A 23,593-nucleotide genomic window follows, 5' to 3' on the forward strand; every position below is an offset into this window, starting at 1 on the left:
TGAAATAATAAAAAAATTTTTAAGATGAAAAAGTGTAAAATAAAAGTGTGCACATTGAAAATCTGCTTTAGAATCAAATTTATTTTTATTGGATTTGATTTCTATCCTTTTAAATATATTTTTTTATTTATATCCCTCAAAATGCTTATTGCTATTACAAATCACCATAGTCGAATTATAGGAATCTGATTTTTATATAATATCACAAAATTTGACTTTTCCATCCTTTTCTACACAAATTACCCGGTAAAAATATGCAGTCTTTTGATTTTTAAACAGAAAGAATTAATCGTATAGTAACGTTTGGATAGATATATATTCATATATGCAATATAGTGACGCAGTTGGTTTAGAAGCGCTTATATCAAAACTTGTGATCTAACTGCAAAGAATCATGGATTCATATAAATTTACTCAAAACGAGAAACAGCCGCGAGAATCCGGTCTATCAAAACTAGAAAGTACACCCTTAAAACGACTGATAGCCGATTATAAATTGAAGATTGTTGTGCAAGACACCGAAAACTAGCAATTATTTAAATGAAAACCACTACTTTCAGCAAAGAACATGGATAAGTGGAGAGTGGTGGTGGTATCGTAATTAACCAGCGACGAAAACTAGATATAGTACCTTTCCCTTACAAAATAAAATCGAGTAGTAAAATACGGAGAATTTATGGCACTGCTAAATGTGAAGAACTACATGTTGGTTAATTAGATAATCAAAAATTTCTAAAAGTCATAAATGAAATCCTAAAATGAAGACATGCACGAGTAAATAATAAATAAAGTGAATTCGTCAGGAATTTCAAAATATAGGATTTTGGAATACTTCTAAGTATTGGATTACGCACTATCAAGAACTATAAAGACATTTGAAACAATAAATATTGAGATAGAAGATGAATTGAAAAAGAAGGTGAATATGAAGTATTAGAATTAAGTATCAGCCAAGTCTATTCCAATGAGCATTCTAAAGTTTTCTCCGGACACCATTAAAAAGCAAAATTAAATCTACCTATAAATTTCAATTTGTTTTATATCATCCATATCTGAAATATTTCGGGATTTTTCTCTGATTCACAAATAAAATTTATATAGCGACATGTCAAAAGATTTCAGTCGGGTGTCTTTGATTATTATCACCTATAAACATATTAATTTGTGCTTCTTAATATCCCCATTTTTTTTATTTTTTCTTTTCATTGACATATAAACAGCTTGAATTCTGGAACGCAAAAAGTTTTTTTTATTATGAATCTATATGTTCATTCTTTCCCAATTTATAGATTAATTAAAAATAAAACGCTTTTTTTGGATTTTAAATATTATTATGATCACATAATTCTAATAAATTATAGGTTTACTAATCTTGAGTACAACATAGATCTTTACTTTTCGTCTATATAAATAATAGACTAGCACGGTTTTTGTTTATACTACTTATAACAATAATTTAATTTAAGAATTTATTATTTTCACAGCATCCATAAATTACCCTAGTAAAATCTGAACAGCTGATAAAATCGTTTCTTCATGTTTTGCCTTAATATAATTAATTCTTTTTGAATCAATTTAAAGTAAAGCGAAGCGATTCTATCCTTTAAAAAGGATATTTATTCATGGTTACCATCAGATATCACATAAATATTTTTTAAAAATAATTATATTTATCGGAAAACCCAATTCTAAAAACATAAAGCGGCACGCTTAAAAGAAAAAAATTCATGATGTAAAAAACAAAATCCAATTCCTCTATTTTTTATATTGATGCAAGTATAAAACCTTTATTTTACATATTATCGGTAATTATAGTGTTATATTATAATTAATGTTTTAAAGAAGAGAATTAACGTAGGTCAAAACATAATATAGAAAATCGTAAAATAGTTTTAGAAACTCAAATAAGCATGATATAACAGAAAAAAAAACCATAAAAGATCTTTAAAAATCAAAATACTACATATATAGCAAAATTATTTACTGTAATCATAGATTGTACTTAAATTTTAATAGCTGTGTAGATAAATACGTATCAAAAAACTGTGCAACACTTTATCCAATGATTTTAAATACATAAAAAAATATTTAGAAACGATTAAGAAACTATGCATCTGAGCATTAAACTTAATTGTTTTTTTCTTCATGTGTGGTATAATTTTTTTGGGTGCATTGTTGAAAATCAAAATTAGTGTATTTGAAAATTTTATTGCTCAATAGAATATATATTCAAGTTTATAGCCATTTCTAAATCATTATAAGAAAGAGCGTAGTTTGAGTCAGTTGATTATATTTCACACTATTTAATATAATTATTAAAATTCCTTATAGTTTTCCATAATGGCATATTTTTATATATGTTAAGAGAATAAATATATTGAGCTTAAGATAGTATATAATGTATTCTGTTTTATGCAACTCTTTTATAATTTTAAATTAGTAATTGCTTATGCTCTAAAAATTTTGAAAATTCTGAAAGATTATGTCAATTGTGAATACTTATTTTATATGATACGATGTGAATCTATTTTAAATTATTATTTTAATTGATGCATATTCGTTTACAAAAAAAAAATTAACAAGATTTTTTTACACATTTAGGAAATTTAAATTGATTTTTTAATATATATTTGATCATATGCAGTTTCTCTTTTTAAATGCATATGACTTAATATTATATGTTCTAATATAAAATATTTCTGCTATTTTATTTCGCAAAACACTGCAAACACGCAATTTAATACATAATATAAGTTTTTTGATAATATATTCGCCTCATTATATTTACTAATTTGCTTTTTAAATAAAAATCATTGATCATTAACAGCACCATTAAACAGCATAAAAAATGACATGTCTACAATAAATAAAATATATCTGATGTACATAATTGAATTTTGAATTTTTATTATTTAATCTGTATCATAATTTTCGTTAATTCAAGAATAATTGTGGCAAATCGCTTCATTCAGAATTACCCATAGAATATTAATGACTTAATGGCATAAAATAAAATGTTGATAACAAAGATATTTATAAAAGCATCAATTGTTTTAATACTTTTCTTCGGATCTTGGGCACACTAAAGCTTTCTACTACCGAAAAAATCAAATTTACACTAGGATTGATATAGAAACACCTTTTCGAATGTAATCTATTTTTTCTTTGAATTAAGAAAAGCAATTTTTTAGATACTTCATGTTTTTAAGTGAATCAATTTTATCTCGAAACAGATGCTGGACTACATGTTAATAATCAATATGAATGTTATCCATGATACATAAGAAATTTAAATAAATCCAGGATGGAGAAATATGAATTTAAATAAAAAATTATAGAAAAATGCTTATATTTTTTTAAAAAAAATTTACTACGATTGATTGTGTAAATTCGTTCATATAATTATTGGATCTATCACAAAGAAATATTTACTATAAAACAAAATTTAAATCGCTTAATCGGTCTATAGAGAATGCAATTATGATATAATCTGCGTCAAGTTTTTGATCGTAAAGACATAATTTATTTTTTTCTTAATGTTGGGCGCATTTTCATAATAGAAATAGCAATAGTTTTATTTTTTTTGATTTAAATGTAGAACTGAATTACATAACCATTTTATGCAATCTTAGTGAAAATAAAAGAATTTTTATTAAAAACACAAAACTAGCCTGTTATTTATTTTTATTAACTCAACGAAAATATACCCAAGATTTAAAAGTAATCAAATATATTAGATTCAACTATAAATAAAATATGACTAATAAAATAAAAAAGAGTCACTGGACTTATAATTTTATTTAAAACTACACATATCATCATATTTTACATTTAAAATCTCGCATTAAGCTGTATAATTACAAAAATCTTCAAAACTATGTAGCTAAAATACTAATAAAGTCTTTTTTTATTTGGTTATGCTAAAAAGTTCCGTTTCAAAATTAGCCCCTTAAACAAGCCAAAATGATTATACTAAGTTTGTTCAAAGTTTTTTTATTGCTTGGATTATAAAGTTGTTAAAAAAAATACAAAAATTTATGTAAAAATATGATTTTTATAGATTCTCAAATAAACAAAATACTAAATTTAATGTTTTTTAACATGTAAAATTACCTGTACCTTCATTACTACGACAAAATTAGCTATATGTATCACACCTAAACTAATATGATGATTTAATCTAATATTGTTATCTTATTTTTGTTTATTTATGTATTTTTACAAATATAGAATTTTTGATTTGTGTCAAGTGATGGTTAAAGAAGATTGTTCTAAAATTTAATAGTTATTGCTAAATTTAACGCTACAGAATTTTATCTATCATAGTCATTCACAAATATTTAATACAAAACAATAATAATATTTTTGTTTTTATAGTGATAGAATAAATTTATTGTTCAGATGTAAATTGATCCAAAGTAAGAACACTCATGATTAAGATAATAAATTAAATTTAATATATTACGCAAGTAATAGATTAAAAGTGATTTTTTAATATTGCTATACACAATATTGAATTTAAAATAAAAAAATAAAGAATTAATAAAAGGCAGAGAATGATATCTATTTTGAAATTTTCAATCATACTAATATATCTGATTTTGTGTAACAATTAAAATCTAAGCAATCTTAAGTTTTTTTTCTTGATATTCAATCTTACCATTGCTAGAAAAAAAAGCCAGATTTTTCTTTGTAAATTGCATAAATGTAAATCTTCTGCACAGCCTATGTTTTTTTTTATGAGTAATTGATAAAAAGGTTTTATGTGTATATTCTAGCGAATAAAGACGGTTTAAATATGTTTCTGAAGATAGCGTATTTTTATATTCGCAAATAAAAATGGGCAAGAAAATTATATTTTAGATTTCTATCACATAATATATTTTTTGAAGTATCATTTGTGCAGTCTCATGATACTATAATCCCACGAATCTAGATTTAAGGATTAGATTTCCCAAAGTATACATAGACATCAATTTTTATACAATCCAATAATTCTATTTGTACTTTAAATCATATTAAGGTTCGCACGATAGAAAAGCGAAATTTTGTAGGATATCAAAGATCATTTTAAATAATTTTAAACATAAATAATATTTAAAAAATATAAAATCAAAGAAAATTTCATATTTATGATGTACAATCATTTTAAAACATAAGTAAAAGAAGCTTATTGAATTATGGAAGTATAATTCTTGTCGCAGAATGTTCAATTTATAAATTCATAAAGTAGATTATGCGCCTGGTATGAGAGGATCCCTTTTATGCAAAATAAATAAAAGTAATTGTATCTATATGTAATTAATATGTGAGTGAGATATAAAATTGTAAATTTAATTAATTTATTATATTATAATCACAATTGACATGGCAAAGGCACATAAGCATACATTAATAATAATATAAAATGGATTTTTTCGTGGTCTAAAAAAAATTCTTGTAATATTCAAAAATTGTATTTTTCACTTTTAATATTTGATTTTTAAAAAATATATCACTCTTAAAAGTCATTTTTGAGTTTTAAATATATCGATTGGTATATTGAAGTATTATCAATATTAAAATAATATAAAAAGTTGCAATTCTAGGAAAAACTATAATAAATAATTTTATAAATTTTTATATATCGTTATAGCGTAAATTTTATTCTATATGCGTGAGTTTGACTCAATAGTAATATTTTATATACTTTGTGTGATTATAGCTATATAAATAGCAAGAAGTAATCTCATATTATATATTAGAGATAAAATTTTTCCAAAAAAAATCTTTAAAAGCAAAACAATTTCATCTAAATCACTGCTTTTTTTATTTTCATCTAGGCTATATCTTCACTGTTTATAACATTATTTTGATCAAAAAATGCAAAAAAAACCTGAAATTCTTTATATTCATTTAAAACCCTTTGTTTAGAATGGTTTGTTCTAGTAAAGCTAAATTCAAGATAGAATAATTATTAAATGATTTTTATTTGCATATAAAGTAACCCATTTACATTTAAAAATATACATTTATATATATAATTGGTGATTTGTGTTTTATGTGTTGTTTTTTACACTTTAAATCTAACTTTAAAACTGTTTCCAGATGTTTATTAACCTTAATTGTCTGTTTAGACGATGGTCTGTATGAAATTTGTATTTTAATCATGATTGCCAAATCCAGATTTTATAAACCGAATTATACTTTATAAAAACTGTATAAATACATGTAGAGAATCATTACATTTTTTTTATCTTATAAAATATTTAAAATGTGTTTTATATTATTTTTTGGGAATTACATAATTATTATTAAATCAACGATAAAGATAATAATCCTTTATTTTTACTGTTATTGAATATAATGTTTTAAAAACATTAGCTTAAAAAATACAATATAATATAGACATGAATTCCATATATCAAAACTAATCAAAAGATTTTTATTCCTTCTATCAATTTATGATTCATATTTGTTGGTGATAAAATTATTCCATAAGAATTAGATGTGCTTTTTGTGTTTTAAAAATATTTATTGTATTTTACATGTGTTTATGCGCACTTGAATTTATTATAACAGATTATAAAACATAGTCATAATCACTCTGAATGTATCAGATTGCGTTATTTTATTATCTTCAAAATAGTTTTAAAATAATAGTCAAAGATTAAGAGACTAAAATTAAGATGGTCATAACTTTTTGTACAATATTTCCGAAAATAAATGATTTAGACGTAATATTCAAATAAAAGTAATTCCTAAGGTGCAAAGAATACAAGATTCAAAAACCCGGAATTTGCAAAATAATTACATTATATTTTTCTATGTTTTTGTTAAATTTAAATTTTTGCTTAGTATTGTGAACCCATAGTAGATTTAAATAAAAAAATATACAGATTTAGCTATAATAAACAATTCCGTTAGAATTTTAATAGACCGGAAATGTAATGAGAATCTAAAAATAATTTTTTCATGCCGATTTTATTTTATAAAAGTATTTTTCCACTTACTCTGTAATCTAGCCAGAATTATTTTATTTGCAACATAAATAAAATAATATATGAATAATTAAAATATAAATTTATACGATATTTTTTTCATACAAAAGTGCCAAAATAAATTTCTATTTTATGTTTTAGTTTGGTATATATATAATTTGTCACATATAAAATGTATAAAACATTTTAAAAGTTGTATTTTTGCACATGACAAAAAGTTCGCGACATTCCAATCAAAATACATGAGTTACACTAACATTTAAATATAAATGTGACGCAAAAAGATTAAAAGTTTTATAATACACAGATATATTGATTTTATTCTTAAAACCTTAAAAATAAAAATTTAACAAATTTTATACTCATATGGTAGTATTGTCTACAAATCTCTAAATATGTTTCTAAGAGATTTATCACGTAAAATATTAATAGAAAATCATTACAATTCAATGCGGTTTTTAGGCCGACAATACAGATAAAATATATGATTTCGAAATATCTTAGTGCTTAAAAAAAATTTCTCACCCAGAAACATCCTGAAAAAACATGAAATAAACCTTCAAATTCGAAAGCTACTTCTTATAATGATAGAATGGCATTGGCGTCACTAAAGAACATGTAAAATTTTATTTGAAATTTGTGCGCTTTGTAGATAAAATGGCTATAATAATTTTCAGTGGGTAAAATATATTAACTAAAAAAGATTGAACCACTGTGAATATATTAAATCTAAGCAGATAAAGGTTCTAGAATTTTTATTGTCAGTAAATGTAACATTTTTTCTTGGAAGTCAGTTTTGACGGAATTTTTAGATATTTGTGCTAAAAAAACCAAAAACTTTTTTATATAAACGCTTTTTGTGTTTTGAATCGCATATAGACACAAATTTATGAATAATTTTGAATAATTTTTTTTTATTTACTCACATAATTTTTTTTGAAATATAATTTAACTGGTTTCTAAGTGTATTAGAAGGCTTTAACATAGTAATTGTTTTATAATTTTATATATTTTTTTACCACAATAAAATGATTTCGGATGCTTATCTTGCGAAAAAAAAACATGATTGAAGGCAAACCAGAGCATATAAATCTTTTCAAAAGAAATTTTATATTTACAAAATGTGAAAATATAAAATAAAAAACATACAGTGGTAATTGAGCTATGATTTTTATTCCATATCAAATTCTTATGAGATAGAAAGTCAACTATATATATCTATACAAAAAAAATGATCTGTATAAAGATGAATACTAAATTATTGATATATCAGCGTTGAATATTTAGTAAAAAAATATGAATATAAAGTATCTTATGTTTCTTTTTATATTGAGGTATGCGATGAAAAAAATTCAAATATAATAAACAACTTAAGGTACATCTCACATATTAATAAAAAAATATAAATTTAAAGCCTCAAAAGATTTCTAAAAGGTCTAATATTTATAGTTACTATTTATTTTCCTTAAATTTAGGAAATTTCGTGTTTATTTCGAAATAAAAAAAACTTATGACTGTCTGATGATTATTAAAAAAATAAGAAATTCTAGAAGTAAAAATGAATTTTAAAATGAAAATAAAATATATCACAGTAAGTATTCATTTTTTATTATATATTTAAACCATAGGATTGATTTACAAAAAAATAAAGCATTCTGATGAAAACCGAGCATTAATGAATTTCGCATTTGATCAATATAGAAAAAGCTATGAATGTATTAATTTATTGAATAATTTTATTTTTATTGTCATAAATAAGTTAATATATTGGGCTGGAAATAATAATGAGGCATAGAAACCTTTTTTTTTATATTATTAAAAAGTTGAATGCTTTCTGGTTATACAAATTTCTCGATTTATAGTTTTTAAAGTCTAAAATTCTACTTAATAAATAATATTTAACAAGAAAATTTTGATTTGAAACTATCATGATTGCATTGATATATATACCAGAAAACATTTTTAAAATTTGTTTTTTTTATTGAATAATTATCCATTAGGCTTAAGCAGAGCCTATAAAAAACTTGGCACTTACTAAATTATATTTATTGTCGAAGAGAGTCTTTTGAAGTAACGATTAATTGTTTTATAAAAAAGCAATAGATGAGAATACAAGTAAAAGTTCCAAAATGCACAAGAAATGGTGTAATTCTTAGAATGGAACACCCAAATACATTCAGATAATTAATCATATTATATTTGTTTTGGTTGATCTGCAAAATTGAAACTAGTTAGATTCTGGATTATAAAAGCAACAAAAGAAACAATTTAAAAAATTTAACAAATAATAAATGCATAATTTATTATAATGCAATTACCAATGAGATAAAATTTAAAATTTCTTTATATTGGATTGCAAATAATCAAGAGCTTTAAGCTAATCTAATATTCCATCTCTTTTTTGATCTGCAAAACTTAAATTAAAATTTATTAAATTTAGTTATGATTCTACTTTATGATAAAAATTTTATTAATATTTGAATTTCATGTTTAAGCAAAAATAATGTTCTATTAGCCAAAATAATAAAATTTGTATTTTTAAAATTATATCAATTAGATAGATTGTATTTATTGGTTTATTTTCCCTTTAGTTATACAAAAGCGTCCAATGTAATCCTAAGATTTGATTTTTACAGTACGAGTTCTACAACTATAATAGATACATTTATTTGTGTTCTTTTCAATCTATATGTTCAGTCAAGATATTTTCATTGAATTTTTTTCTCGATCCTAACGTTTGTAGTTTGGCATTAGCTACAGTTTGGATTTTTTGCATTGATACTTTATATTTGTATTGATTATGCTTTAAACATTCAAAATACCACAATGTAATCTTCTTGTCTTACTATGTTCCCTTACTTGTTGTTATCTTATTAATTCATGCTATAATCAAACTTTCATACAGATATAAGCCTTTAATTCGTATATAAAATATATAAAACAAAAACTATTATCTATTATGCGCAACCTGCACACGTAAATTTGAAAAATCTCATGTATATTGTTTACCCTTATCATAAACAATATTTTTTCTATAAACACATTTTCATTTTTTTCTAATTCATAGGCATAGTGTGAATTATTAAAAAAATAATATGTTGGCAATTAAACAATTATTTAAAATTTCAGATCCTATTGCAATTTTATTTTGTTTATATGGATATCTTAATGAAATTGTTTTCAATAAAAACAATTATTTAGTTGATAAACGTTGACATGTTTCACATATCTTAAAAAACTTACACATAAGCACAATAAAGCTTTATAACGTATTTATTTTTCTTTTAAATTGAATATTATCTTGGTGTGCATACATTGAAATACCGATCATTATAGCTACGTTCTCTATTTACATTCCTTCTTGGCCCCATTGGTTGTATATAGTGGCATATATTAAATATCAAAAGTTGGTGATTGGTTTCTAATCTTATATTAATAATTTTTTATGGCATTTCAGTGACGTAGTAAACACAATCCTATTTTATAATTTAAGGCTAAATCTATTATTTGAAAATGTCAGTACATGTTCTGTTAATTACATCTTGGAATTTCTCTTCACCCCATTGCCATAGATATTTTACATGTTAAATTACGGATAAGCTGTACGCTTAATTTGCAGCCAAAATATTTTCAACCAGATACCATTCGATAACCACATAATATCTTTAATACATATTTCAATATTCATTTTTAAACTATTTCATAATTGATATGATCAAACCAGTCTTCAAGCAACCTTTTGCAATATAAAACTAAATTCTCTTGATAAAAATGGACAAAATCTTATTCTAATGTTTTCATTTTTATTTTTTATATAATAATTGAAATTAAATTTACACATTTTATCGATTTATTTTATTTAGTTATTTAATGTTTTAAAAAAACGAAAATACATATTCAGTTTTAATTTTCCTCGATTAAATATTAAATTCTGATAAACGCGTAAATAAAATATTTGAATAATATGATTCTGATTATGCTTAACCATTAAAAAAACCAAAATACACCTAATTCAATTATCGGATAGCTTTTTGTTATGTTTAACAATAAAAACTTGACTATAATAAGATATGCTGATGATATAGAACTTAAACATATAGTTTTTTTTTATCATCAATTTTTATTCATTATATCATTTTTTTGGTTAGAATACATAAAATATTTCAGAGTTAAGGACCTTTGGTTTTGTTTGATAATTTTAATACAGATAGAGAACAACATGATGTTATATGATGTTATTTAGTAATATATGTATTTTTTGGTTAGAATTATGGTTTACATGGAATAACATTTCATTGATCTACATTAAGTTAGATTTAATTTTTATATAAATAATAATAAAAAGAACAAAAAAATCTTGAACTAGATATAATAATATCTTTAAAACTTGACTAAACTTATATTTTTTTTTCACTATCATCCATATTTATGCTCGAATATAGAACATATTTTAAACTAAAGAGTGAATTTTATAGTTTTTCTAGCATTTAATATTTACATTATAATCTTTGTATCAATTTTCATTTAAAAAAATTTATTCTGCAAAACCTATCCTTATTTCAGCCACAATATATTTTTTTGTGTCATAAAACATAATTAGTATCATATTAATATCATTCGTTTTTAAAGATACATTTTATATTTAGCCATCATTATTTTTTACAATCCAAATTAAAAGCAAATCTTTGTTTTTCTCTGTCTTTAATATGTTAATTTCCTTGAACTTTATATATTTACACATATAAGAAATTAATTTTTGTAAAAATTCGTTTTTTATGTAGTATTAGTCTTAACTATTGTTCGAGTTTTGAATTATTCATAGTTATAAAATCAAGATTCTTTCGGATTTTTAATGGCCTTTGATATCTAAAAACAATTGATTTTACAATGATATATTAAAAATAATAAAAATTTGTGATAATCACAAAATATGACAGTATTAATATCGATTTTGATATGTTACTTGTCAATTTTTCTGTTCTTTTACTATAAATTCTTATAGATATCAATAACAATTATAGTTATAAGTGAGCAGATTCGCTGCACAGAAACACTTCCCTTATATAATAATGCTTTGTAACCAAAAAAAGTTCCAAAGGACCGTTTCTATAATAAAGTTTTGTTTTAAGCAGGATTACATCAAATTATCAGCCAATCACTGTGTTTTTAGTCTGAATGTAGTATCGTAAGATATTACTTTAAAAAATCATTATATATACTCATGATATTGATCTATGGATAAATAAATCGTTCAAAACATTATATCAACATTTAATGATATTAGTTTGTATAAAAGCAAATCTTTGGACATAGCATATATTGATATGCGACTAAATACTAAATAAAAAGAAAATAAATTGAGAAAGTTTCGCACATTATGCAGGTAATTCTGAACTATAAATCTTATTATATCATACTAAGATTTTTGACCCATTAATTTTACTACATTTTACAAAATAATATTAGTCAATCTTTGAATTTATAATTACATAAATTTTATAAGGATTCGGATACCAGATAATACATTGCTATATGAATTTTATACAAAAATGGTTTTTAATATAGAGTAAGTCATTTTAGGACACGATTAAATAAAATATAAGGTTTTAATCCGAACTAAGTTTTAAATTCAATCTAAATATTCAAAAATAAGGGTTCTTAAAACGAGAATAAACATTTACAAACGCAAAATCCCAATTCTGAAAGTAGCATTTTTTTATTGATTGCTTGTGAATTATTGAATGTAGAATTTATTTTTTTTTGTTGTTTAATTACAAATTTATAGTTAATTATAATTTTATAACAAAAAAAATAGCCATATATCATATATTTTTTTGTATCATATGAAAATTTTCAGATTTTCAAAGTTAGTATATTTGTGTTGCATTACTGTAATATAATATCCTATTTTATGTTTAGATTGCAAAAGCTAGAAATGCTGAATTCGATAAATTACAGGTAATTAAAAATAAAAAGCTTAATATAATACTTCGTTTATTGTATTTTTTATATATATTTTATCTTCAAAATCAAATTTTTTTTAGGTGACTCAAATGAAATTTAAATTGTTTTCGTCATATGTGTATTTTAAAATGGGTACGAAATATGTTGTTCATAATATATATTAAACACATAATATTTACATTTACACCAATGAATCAAAAAATATTTATAAACTATTTAAATATATTTTTTTCATCATTCTTAATGTTTAAAACAGTTTTACTTATTGTATAAAATGTATTATTTTCTTTTCTTCTATAATAAGTTTATGCACTTGATTAGACAAATTTTTCTTGATTTATTCAGTCTGATTGTACAAAAGTATATTATTTGGCCCTGAAAAGATCTACAAAATGTATAATACTAAAACTAGAAGTTCATCTATTAAACAGGCTTTATAAAATGAATATATATTTTCCTACATAAAATTCTTCTTTAAAAAAGTTTATTTTTATATAAAATCTACATAGAAAAAAAATAAAAAAGCTTTAAAAAATGCAAAATAAGCGTTGCTAAATAAAAAGATATTTCTAAATTTTTTCTAAAAGAAAATGATAGATAGATATAACCATTGAAAAATGTTTTTTTTGTGAAACGAAGCATACTATTAACTAAAATAATATATTAGTTATAATAATCAGTATAGACATAATTTTTGTATGATAAATTTTTGATTTCGGAAACTCTTTGTTTCTTTAATTTATATTATTTTTTATTTAAGAATAATTTCGATCTAGAATAATTTAAATAATCATTAAATCAAAAAAATACAAGATAAACAGATTAATAAGCATATCAATCTAAAAACATGATGTATTTAGTAAAAAAAAATTTTAGTTTAAAGGAAAATATTATTCTTAAAAGTTTTTCTATGTTTCGACAATTTTTATGCTTTGCACGATTAGGAATTTTGTATAAATTTATATGTAAGATCAGGTAAAGAATATTTTTACACTTCTACATTTTATTTGAAATTGGTATTTTTTGAAGATATGTTTATATTTTTGATGAAATATGTAATTTTGATTCTAAGAATTCGATGAGTGAAATAGATTATTGAACATATAAATTCAAGTTTAATAATAATAAAAAATTAATCATTTTTTGATATCTAAAAATTCTATAATTAGAAAGTAACACAGTCAATGATTCTGAATATATATCGTAATATGATTAAAAGGTTCGCATAGTTTGCAAACTAAACATAATAATTATATTGAAACCATGTAAACGTAAATAAAATTTATAAATGATTCAAGATATTTTTATTTATTTTTAATTGCATGGATCTATAATTAAAATTTATATAAATGGTAAAAAGTTGAGTAAGATAAATTAATCTATCTATACTTTATAAAACTCTTATAGAAAGTATTTGATATGTATTTTTATATATAGCCCAATATCCATATTTTTGTGATAATCTTGGATCTGAGCTATAAATTATAGATTTATATATTAATTCATGCAGAAACCTCGTTAAAGGTAAAAATCATGTTTTTCTATATGTATGAAAATGTATTAGGTTTATGTATATTAACCTTAATCCCGTTTTAAATATTTTTAAAATAAAATATGGGATCATCAAAATAGCAATCTTCTTGTATAAATTTAAAAAATGGCGATAATAGTTAATCTGAATTATTTTGCGTAATGTCAAATATAGTCAATCGTCTATTTATAAAGCATCAAGTTTTCTTTTACATTGAATAAAAAGATTTTTTTGATCCTTTATTTGAATACATGTGTGATTTTACTCAACAAATTAGCTTATAAAACTTTATAATGAATTATTGATCTACAAATATGCGTAAAATATATTTTATTAAAGAATCTTATATACTTACCCAAAATTTATATGACTTAAATTTCTTTTATATTACTGTTTTGATATTTAATTTTTTGCATCAATCTAATTTATATAATCCTATGGGTTTTAAATGGTAAAAAAAATTTAAAAATTTGTTTAGTTTAATTTTTATATTCACGACGTTCAATCAACAATCTCTATATATTGTAAGAATGTATCGGCATGCTTTGATTATATTACTAATAATTAAAAATCTAAAACATCGTGAATTTATGCATTTTAGTTTTATATAACTTAAAAAATACAATTTTATTAGTTGAAATAGCTTTTATATTTAAGAATAATATGAAACAGGCTATAATCTTTTTTTATTACAGCTTCTCTAAAAAATATATTCCATATTATATACTATTTAAAATACAATCAACTTGCTTTACGCATCTTCTTATATTAATTATTATAGTTTGAAAATAGCTACATATTTTTAAAAGATCAATCTTTTTTAAATTACATATTCAATATTTGAATTATATATTTCTATGCTATATTTTTGATTCACAATGCCATATATTATACTATTCAGTACAATCGCTATAATTGTATATCTTTATATGAATTATAACCAAATAAATATGCTTAGATGGCATTTAATTACTCGGTTTTTAGTTTTTTTTCCGTTTTACCTAGAGAAAGACCCCTCACACTCAAATTTTTACTCGCATCTTTATTTATTTTGAATTTGAACGTAAAATTCCAAAGTTTTATAATGTATTTACATTTATGGTTGTAATTTTATGTGCGTAAATTCATTCAATAAAAATCGGACTAAATAGGGTTCTTGTTCTTATTACACTTATCTTATCCAATATAACAATGACAAAAAACAAGTAACTAATTCCAAACAAAAACACATAGTAGTAAATCATTGAAAAAAAGGAACATTGAACCTGATTATAATATGAATTGAAGCTTCATATTATTAAAGTTACGCACAGTATATAAAAAATAAATATAATTAGACTTTTTTTACCAAACAAAAGAAAAACCGGCAAATTGGTGTATTTTTACATATATGTATAAAATTTTAGAAACCATGCTGACCATTTATCTTCATCAAGATCTTTGTTGCTTGAAATTAACTGACATTTGAAAATGTTCATACTTTTGTTTATTTCCTGCCACTTCATGAACATAAAACCAAAGATCCATCCATGACAACCGATGAATGCGTTGAAAATATTTATAATGTGAGTAATGTATTTAAATTTGCAAAAATACCAATTTCACAGAATAATGCGCAAATTAATATAATTTTAATATAAAAATTACTATAATGGATTAAAGGAAACACTGTCAATAAATTACACCAAAAATACAAAATAACATAAATAAAACCATAAAACATATTTTTTTGCATATAAATAGATAAATAGTTCAGAAATATTATTATTAGGTAAAATTTTACGCTAATTTTTTGTTTTGCATATTTAATACAAAATTAAAGGATAATAAATTATATTTTTAAAAAACTTAAAAAAACAATACTTTTCAATATAATTTATTTACAAAATGTCGCTTTAGAAGATATATTTTTTATAAATTTAGGATTTAAAATAATAAAAAGAAGTTTTTTTGATAAAATATTCAATCGTTTTTTAAAAATTACTGTTCCATGTATTAAAATCATTTAGAAGATTTTAAGTGAATTTGAGAAATAAAAAAAATCATTTCTTTTTTATAAAATAGTTGCATATTAGAGATATTGAAAATACTCATCAATATTTTACAAGATCAATAACACAAAAAATTGCGTCAGTTGATTAGAAAGAATTACATTCGATCGGTCCTAAATTAAATCAGATCCGTGTTGGTTGTTTTGATCTTTATAACTGAAAAATATAAGAAAAATATCTAATTGATTCATTGAAGAAAGATTAGAAATATAAATATTATTTCATGTTCTCTAAAATTGATAGTTCTGCATAAAAATCTGGAAGGCCTTTTTTTGTGAAAGATTATAAGGTTTATCAGCCTTTAAGTTGTCGGCATTAGAGTCAGATTCATAGAGTTACTAATATGTACATTTGAAGTTCTTACCAAAATTTCACCTAAAAGTACATTTTTTAATTTCGAAACCTTTCTTGGCTATAAATAAATATTTTTTATTTATTTATGGGTTAATTTTCTTTTTATCGATTTTATCTATTATGAAGTGTTCAGCGTGTTGGAAATATTGCACAACTCCTTGATGCATCTTTTGACACCTTTCTCTGATCTATCTTCATCAACTGCTCTTCTTCTCTCAAATGAGATGAGTTCAAGTGTCTTGCGGAGTGTGAGAGCTTGCATGTATGCTTCTACTTCGTCCGGTATTTTTAACTCGTTAACATATTTTAATAAATAAAATTATAAGATACTTTATAAAAGAATTTTTTTGAAAATTCTAATCGAATTTACTTTATTTATTTATGTTTTTACTTCTATTACTTTTTAGAAAGTTCGCTTTTTATACATAGGAACTATTGCTTAACTGCTGCGTCTCTCTGTGGGACTCCTCCAGCACTTCTTGTCACCCGTAATCACCGTGGATTGGGCCCTTTCTCATAGGCGGCAGTCATTATGTGGAGGGAATGAGATTCTGTCTACTGTTCATCGCTACAAGCTACAACCACACTCTACACTTACCTATATCCTTGCTGAACGGTGTGGATTCTTTTTCAATACTGAAGGCACAGTTCAACGGCTTACACAGCAACCTCCTTTTTCTCATGGCTTGTCAGTGCTTTATGGTTTATCTTTTATGGTTCACTGGCCGCCCCCTTGGATATTTTTCTTTAGAGTAAATTCGTTTCGGAAATTAGTGGGGTGGGTGGAAATGGAACCCGCGACCCCTGACCTAGGGGTCAGACTTGTAAACCATTTAACCACACCACCCTTTATAAAAGAATACCATTATATATAATTATATTGTTGTTTTAATATTAATGGCTCGATATTTTATTACATAGAAATGTTGAATGAAAAAAATGCTTACACGCGAACTATTGTATGTAAGATAAGAAGGTATTACAAAAACAATATAACCAGAATATTATGACGCCTATAGCTTTTTAATTTTGGTTTTATAAATAGATAATTACATATTTGAACCAAAAACTATAGATAGAAGATATAAATTACAAAAAAAATTGAAATCTTATTTGATCGTCGATTTGTTTTCTAATATCTAACCAAGTATTATCAATGACTTAAGTTCAAATCTGAAATTAACATATTAATTAGTAAAAACGTTTCATATACACAGATAGTAATCATAGAAGATCGAATAATATTGCCATTATATATCAATCTAGAATAATAACAAAGCCTAGGTATTTTTTTCCACAAAAACAAATATGATATAAATAAAATGGAATAAATATTTAAAATAAAATAAATCGAATATATATTGTTTAATTTATACATAAATTCGATAAAGTTCATTATTTTGTTTTTTTAGAAATAAATCAGACGTTTCATCATATTTTAAGAGTATTAACAGTCGCCAGTATACATTGTAATATGCGAAATGGTGCTTAGAAATTGATGTAGACAGTATGCGGAAAAATGGAAATTTTTGAAACGACAAAAACAATGAATCATAGAAAAACTTCAAAAAAAAACAATGAAAGAAAATTATGTGAAAATTGGGGAATAAATATCTGGATAATAATTAAAATCAAAGTGTAACTAATTTGCATTTTTCTATAATAATATTATTTTATTGAGTGTCAATTGAACATAGATACTTCTTGGTAATAAAATTTTGTTATTCGAATTCCACCATTATTATTAATCAAGTTTGGCATTATTTATATGGTAATATTCGATTACATAGTTAAATATGTATCTAATCAAAGCTTCAAAATAAATTTTACATCCATTTACGATAATATAGATAATAGACTTTTTTAAAATGCTACAAACTCAGAGATATATTATATTTTTTGCCTTATTCAAATAAACTGGTTATCCAAGCAATAAATATTTTGTCATCAAAGAAAAAAGAATTGTATCTGAACATTTAAACATAAAAATCAATATTATAATTATATTCGATTTCTATTCAACAAATCTTCTTTATATTTGAAATCATTATCAATGAAAAATTTTATAAATCTTTGTCTAAACACTGAGAGATAAATAAAATAACCAAAAATTTATGAGATATGTAGATTTTTATTGCCAATTTTGTTCCTAAACTATTCAAAATTAATATAATATAGTTCAAGCATTTTTTTTGTGATTTATTCTAATTACCTAAAAGGATCCATAATGGATCCGGATCTATTTTAAGTTAATCATAATTTTCTGATTTTATAGACATGCATTCTTTTTTTTGGTTTTAAATATATCTTTCAAGTTTAATTGAATACTTAACTGTAAAAAAATTATTAAATCTCTATATTTATACCCGAATCGGGTTAAAATAAACTAACACATTTATAGTAATGCCATTATTAGTCATTGATAGAAATTATTATTCACATAATAATGTCTATTTTATGAAGTTTGCATTTACAATGAGAATTAGCTAAAAATAAAATTTACTATGTGAATCAAAAATTCCGGCAAAAGAATTAACAAAAAATAACTTTTTATGTTTTTATTATAGAACACAGAAAATAATATTGTGACACATATAAAAATTTTCTGTGCAAAAATGCACAAAATAAATTATAAGGTAAAAAAATGATATGTGCCAAGCTTCATAAATATAGTATATCGATGTAAATCATTTCACATAAAATGTTATAAAAATTATCTACGAACTTAGAGTTTTTATCTGTTCGGATTAGTATATAAGATGACTGCAATATAGCATATATGCCAAAAATATGAATTATTTTTGCTTTTTTATTGTAGATTTATACCTCTAAAAGTGGAAAATAAAATATTAGAATACAAGTTGAATAGACCAGAAATATCATAAAATCTTACATATCTTGATCTTTTGAAAAAAAATTGGATTTATATTGTTGAAGCGTTTAATTTCAGTAATATTTTTATATATTTGCAGTTTTTGTCTACCGGTAAATTTCCTTCTTTTTATGAATCCCATCTACTAAGAAGTAATGAGCATATTAAAAAATATTGCACAGCTCCTACATGCATCAAATGATACCTTCCCCTGAGTTTTTTTCACAAAATTCTTTTCTTCTATCAAAATATACGTATTCAAGTGTCTTTAAAAGTGTGAATTTTTATAGATATGATGGATTTAACTATGATTTATAACATATGGAAACAAGTTATATGTAATTAACATTATGTATGGACTATTAATATAAAGCAGTCAACCACAAGAATCATTATGACCATTATATTATATGAATACCAGAATAAAAAAATGTTTTCTATGCCTTACTGTTATATTATAAGCGCAAAAAGATTCATTTTGTTGCATTTCTTACCATAAATTTTTATATTTTGTTTATAGTCTTTTTCACTATAATGTATTTTTATTTAATATGAAGTTTCAAATTATTACTATAATAAAATATATTTTTTGTATTTAATTTGTGTGCTCTATAAACGCCCCTCGTGTAAAGATATAACTACGTTTTCATGTTACGCACTATTTATTATCAATATTTTCGCGCATCAAAAGTTTGCTTAAAAGAACACTTATGTGTTTAAATATACATGGGCTTATAATATAATGAAAATATTGATGGTCTATTATATACAATATGTGATTTATATTTATGTATGTGTCTTTTTTAAGATGTGTATCTATTATAATTTTGTTACGTTTATTTTAAATACTACTCACTTTTATAATTTTTAATTATTAGATCCGACATTTATGTTTCATTTGCTCAAAACTACCAGAAATCGAATCCTATGCTTATTTTAAATTAAATAAAAACTGACCATGAATATTTTACCAGCACACTCAAAATAAGGAGGAATAATGATGACAGAAGAGGAGAGAGTATAGATGAAACAATAGCCGAATTTAATACGACTATCATTATAAGTGTGATATAAAACCTCAATACGTCGTTTGCACATATTATCAAACGAGACATGTATTACGTCATGTTTAACAGAAGATAGGAGGGATCAATAGATTCATGTGATGCACATCTAAATCCCAAAAATGTTCCTAAAAAGGCCGTAAATTTACTGACGTAATTTCTTTGGAGGTAAAAATGTTATTTAGATGTGCAAAACAAGCATTATCCATTTAAATCATTAGCATCAAATTTTGAAGACAATGATTGGTACATAGAGAATAGTCATATATTTTAATAAGAAATAGAAGCAAGAAAAGCTCGAGATATATATAAAAATATGACAAACGTATTTAGTGATCCTAAGAAATCCATAAAAAAATATTCCGAGAAAATATTTAACCATAAAAAAATCCAATAGCTTGTAAAATTATATAAAATTTATGTATTCAATTATAGTTTTATATACTTGTGTGTTATTGTTAGAGTATCACAAGTTTTTCAGCCAAGCTATTTTTTTGGTTAGCAAATACGGGTAAAAATTAAAAACTAAAAATATTGCAATTTAAAGATAAAAAAGCATGAAGAAAATATATACCAAAATTAAATATCATCATATGTAAAGATTAAAAGAAAATATATGAAGAATGAATTTAAAGAAAAATTATAATGCTGACTACCATATCCAAGATAAAAAAAAGTGAATACATGCTAAAAATGCAGAGAGGAGAATACTTTTAAGGTAAATTAAACATATTATCTTTATTCATTTTTCTTTTTATCAATAATCTTTCATTTTAACATCTGAATATTCTACGACTCCACAGATGAAACTCAACTAGAGCAAAAGTAAATAAAAAGTCAAAATTTTGCCTGAATTGTCTAATAAAACAAAAAAATAGGCAAGATAATAAACCACGGCATAATTTCTCTACAATCTATATGTTTACAAATAGCTGCATCACAAAAAAAATTCTTTCGAAATATTTAAACAATTTATAAAGCTTTAATTCGCCTTTGAAAAGATATATATATAATTTTAATAGAACATAACTATACATCTTCGATGATACCCATTTAGCTTATGCATTGACATAAAATGATGTGGAACTTTACCGGTTTTATTCTGGCATAACTTTTTCTGTTTTAATATGATTATAAATTTAGTCTAATTCATGTGCGCATACCACTTAAAAAAAAGTCAAAGCGGTTACTATTATCTAGCAATTCATCAAAGACCTTTTTAGTCTTTTCACATTATAATTAAAAAAGTGTAAAAATCCTACTTATAAAAACATGAAACAACGAGTGTAAACCGAGGTCACACATGAAAAATATAAAATTTAGAAAACAACGCATAAAAAGAGCATTATTTGTTTTTTTTGTTGGTGAATAGCATCGCACTTATTGCAAATTTTACTTATATAAGCCATACAAAATGTAGATTGCGTACTATAAGATACAGTAAAAAGGGCAAATTAATAAAAACTGTAGGATTTCAAAGGTCCAGTGTATTTTACATATGATCTCTGGCAAATATAATGTCAAAATTTTAAGACAATTAGAAAACATTATACATGCAATAATAGAAGAAACCTGGAGGTATATGGTGCATTTCGTAAAGTATTATACGTAATTATCACATAAATGGCATGATATTTCTATGAATAATAACATGAAAAAGCTTATCATAATTTTTAAATCAAAATAGCAGTGATTCAAACGCCACAAATGTCAAAAGAATTACCGTCGATACTATTTTATGAGCATATTTATAAAGTTAGTTTACAAGCACAGCCTAAGAATTACATCTTGCGCAATGAATTTTATATTTTAAAAATAAATCACATTTTTTTGAAAGACTATTTCTTTTTTTATGAAAAACACATTTTTATTCTTTCCTTGTATCTACAGTTCGTGCTCATTCTGTTATTGTGCAATATTATAAAAAAATCAAGGTTTTTACAGAATGATTAAACCATCAATCGAATGGGCTGATCCATTTTACTAAAAAAAGATAAAATATGTTCTTTAAGCACAAAGATCTTTGTAAAAATACGCTTTTCCAATAGCCAAAAAATTTGGAATGAGAATTAATAATAATAAAGCAGGTAAATTGCTCTGATTCCAGCATATTTTTGACTTGACGATGCCAAGTCGCGCTTGTTATAAAAAAAAATTTACGATTTTTTAAGCGTTCTCAATAGTATTCTTTAAATACGTAGTCTTAGCACAAAAATTTTGCAGATGATAAATCCAATGTTATTCAATAGATTAGGATTCTTTTTTTTGACCGATTCATAAATCCTCTTAGTTTGTTTATATTGCACGTGCTCCATCTGTACAATTACTTACTAAATATTATAAGCTTACATGCAATATTCTACGATATTCTGCTAGCTTTTGAATAAATATATTAACTTTTTCTACATGCTAATGTTCCTAATGCCGATAAATATTCATAACAGTGTAAGTCTTGATCAATCAATGCGAATAAAATAAGAACCAGAGTTTAATCGTTTTATCTGTAAGATCATCGACAGTAATGGAAAAAAAATATAAAAATATGTCTACGAAAAACAAAAGCTTCTTATAGATATACTGGCATTTCATTTTGTCTTTTGGTGATGGTTTTTCTTGATAATTTTTGAAACTAGTTTTGTAACTCAATCGGGATCAATGCAATATACCTTTTTAATTATGCATTCCCAGATTAGCTCGACATCGCTATATAGAATTATTAGTCTTATTTATAGACAAGCTAGTCAGATAATTGCTTCTGTAGGCCTTTAAATATATTT

This window comes from Rhyacophila brunnea, unplaced genomic scaffold (genome assembly GCF_057557595.1).
Source record: "Rhyacophila brunnea isolate RB1 unplaced genomic scaffold, BYU_Rbru_1.0 scaffold_63, whole genome shotgun sequence".
NCBI classification, from domain to species: Eukaryota; Metazoa; Arthropoda; class Insecta; order Trichoptera; family Rhyacophilidae; genus Rhyacophila; species Rhyacophila brunnea.